The sequence below is a fragment of the Dermacentor silvarum genome, chromosome 8 (genome assembly GCF_013339745.2).
Source record: "Dermacentor silvarum isolate Dsil-2018 chromosome 8, BIME_Dsil_1.4, whole genome shotgun sequence".
Classification (NCBI taxonomy): domain Eukaryota; kingdom Metazoa; phylum Arthropoda; class Arachnida; order Ixodida; family Ixodidae; genus Dermacentor; species Dermacentor silvarum.
The window spans coordinates 118,720,857-118,724,428 of NC_051161.1; positions in this window are offsets into that span (position 1 = coordinate 118,720,857).

The following is a 3,572-nucleotide window of genomic DNA, read 5'->3' on the forward strand; positions in this document are numbered from 1 at the left end:
TCATCGGCTTCTTCAATTCTTCCTAATTTGTATAAATGATATGCATCTCTTAATTACTCACAATGTATGTGCTGCACCAACGACTTGATGGTACCGAATTTTGCCAATTATATTTCGGCGTTAGTATCGGGACTGAACTCCGATCTTGGAAGCATTCAAGAAAGATGGATTAAAATAAACTGCAAATAAACTCCCTTAAAAAACAGTACTCCTCCGATATCAATTGGTTAGCATCTAATTACCGCCAGTGGATGCGCCACATCTCTTGGAGGCAAATTAGGCAAAAGTCTTAAGTTTCATCCTAATATCTAATATCCTTACGGGGTACAAGTGCTCATTATAGCCCATTCCATTACCGCTCTGACAAACTGTTGTCACAATAATACGCATTTATTTTTCCCATTACTGTGCCATGGTCGTCTTGGGAATACAACTATAGCACTCACATCATCTCACTGCAAGTGGCTCAAAATCAGGCCATTATGGTACTAGCTTACATCTCTTACAATGCTAACGCACGACAACTGATCAGAAATAGTAACATGCTACCCTATGTCAGATATATAATTATAACTATAGCATCTTGTTTTGTAAGCTAATTAGCAATCAGCTCGCAGTGACCTAACTTTAACATCGCCTTTACTGAAGGCTAACCCTGCTTGATTTGAATGTAACAAAAACTTTATCTTAGTCAAAGTGCACACTAATTGCGGTAAATCACATTTAGTTTTTCTTGCATTTCTTTATGGAACTCTTTACCATTATTTAACGAAAACTGTGAAAGAACAAGTAAATTTTAAAAATAATCTTAAAATGCTCTTGGTTAATTTGGTGTAACTGCTGTACACCTTTTTTATTTTTGTTTCTGCTCACTGCGTACGATAATGCTTTTCAATTTTTTTTCTATGTTGGTACCTACCAGTGTTTCACGTATATTGCTCATAGTTTTATATGTTTTATCATCTTCTGTAATTTTGCATTTGAATATATGCGTTTTTCTTGGTTTCCTTGTTATGTGCGTGTAGATTTACACCTGCAGATACACGCATGTTTTGTAGTTTTTTTAATTGTTCTTTTTCTTCCAAATATTTTTGTACGTATTTCCGCTCAACCTACTCTATCATAATTGGTCCGCTCTTACATGAACAGTATGTTCATACCTTGAGTTTATTTTCACCCATATCGTCATTCCTCATCCTATAAACTTGACAGGAGTTACCAATACAGTCATTGACTGTGTCATATCATCTGAATTTATTGTTTGTCAAAATTTATAACCACACTGTGAAGCAATAAGTTGTTAGAGAATGTGAAAATGTGAATTCATTCCTTTTACAGCGCAGTTATTAGGCACCTGTTCCTGCGTCAAGTGTCGGCGTAACCGAGCGCGAAAGAGCGCCGCGGATGAAAGAGCAAACGCGAAGTGCATCGCAGGACGAAAAATGCGGCGAGAACGAAGAGAGCGCGGGGAAGATGGCGGAGGAGGAGGCTGCAGCGAAATACATGAAGCGGCAAACGTAGTGTCAGCGGCGACGACCACTAGCAAATGGCGCTAGGGTAGCCCGCCGGCGTCTGTTCACCGATGACTTTATCTTTCTTCGGCTGCAACTTTTCGCCAGCTAACAAATGTTAAACGTTATCCCTCGACGCACAGCGTGCCTGCATGTTTGACAGGTTTCTCGAACGTTATCGACAGTTCTATCCGTTGGTTGTGGTCGCCAAAGTTTTTTTGTAATCTGTATGCGCGACGCGAGTTGCCTAGTACTTTCTGGATGCCACGAGGGCACCAGCGATTACACTAGAAAATTTGATGGGCGATGCAAAAAAGCCGACGCTCTTGACCAGCAAATCACGTTTTCGACGATTGCTGATTCTGTTACGTGTCTCTCTCAAATTCTTTGCCTCAATATATGACGCAATGAAAACACGTATAGAGCTGGGCTCAAATTTCGCATTAGGAAGTATCGTAATCATCGGTGAATTCTTTTTTCACTCGGCGCTGGGGACAGGCCTGGAAGAAAGAAAAAAAAGAGAAAAGCGAGGAATATGATTAATCTGTCTTCCAGCTGAAGCTGCTCTTGATGTATGCCTGCGAATAGCTTATATTGGTATCTAACCTGCGTGTCGTCAATCCAAAATGTAATTATTTGTGTTTGAATTCTGATTAGTGTATGTAAGTGTAGTATGCTGAAGACCGGCCTAAAAGAAGAAAAGTGGGTTTAGTGAGGCGTAAAACTTACCACTGCGCAACTGCAGTACCGGATTTGGATACCACGTGGGACACGGTGTCACTGTTATTGCAATTTTTTTAAACGTCTCGCAAATCACCTTGAGATTTCTTCGACGGGCAGTGACACCCGTAGATGACGTCCAAATTACTAGGGGAGTCACAGAATAGTAGATATCGCTGTAAAAAGAAAAAAAAAACGTCGGATGCAATCTCGCCAATACAACCATTCAACTATATTGTAGGAATTCTAGCAAAACATTTCATATAGTGTAGTATTACTCTAATACACCCTTGTTTCATTGCAAGGATGTGAGTTGGGCACAACACTCGAACACCCGGAACTAAGCAAATTTGATTAGTGTGGAGAAATCTATGCCTTATGCATAGGTGAAATGGGGAAAATAAAGAAACTACGGCTAAGTTAAGAAAACGGCGAATGGTGTGCGAATAGAGAGCTATAAAAGAGCAACAAATGGTATTTATGTCGGTGCTTTCATCCTGCAGATTGTCCTTCGTCTCACTCAGAAAAACCTTGTGGGCTGAAAACAAGGGCTCAACCCTGACAGATAACATTGGAGCAGCATTATATTGCGTACTTTCCGTGGCTTCACACACTCTGGAGTCTGAGTTATCACTGGTGGAATATCCAGCATTTCTATAAGCGCATCATACGACCACAGCACAACAACTGGCGCTGACAGGAACTTTATTTGGTCCTGAGAAACGGGCCCGGAGGATCCAAAAGCTCCCTTAGGTCAAGTCGGTGGCTTCGCCCACATTGGCACGGGGAGGCGAAGTCCTGTTGTGATGTCATGAGCCCGCTGGACTGCCTGGAGCTGGATATGGTGCTTTTCGCTTCTGAGGTATTCCTCCCACCGGTCCTTGGTGCCAAGTGTAGAGTGTTCTAGGGCTGGGCATAGCCAGAGGATGTGGTCAAAGAGCAGGATTTGGCTCCGCATTTGGTGCACGACTGCAGGAAGTCTGGGTCTATCCTGCTAGGGGACCGTGGAGTGAGGTACGCGCGGGTTTGTAGCATTATGAGCGTGCTAGTTTGTGGTTTGTTTAGTTTTGGGCGGGGAGTCTCCTCCCGGCTCTTTCCCAAGCAGTAGCTCTTTTCCAAGCGGTAGTGTGAGACGATTTCGTGAAAGGTGCACAATGAGTCTTTCTGGATGCAAGCCTCGTTACGAGGATGGCCGTTGTCGGCTGCGCGGGTCGTGAACTCGCGCGCCAGCCGGTGAGCCCGTTCGTTGGGATTGCAGCCGTGTGGTTGGACCGAGTCCCCCAGGTGGGCCGGGAACCACTAAATGTGGAAATATGCTTCTGTGCCGATTTGCTGTAAATT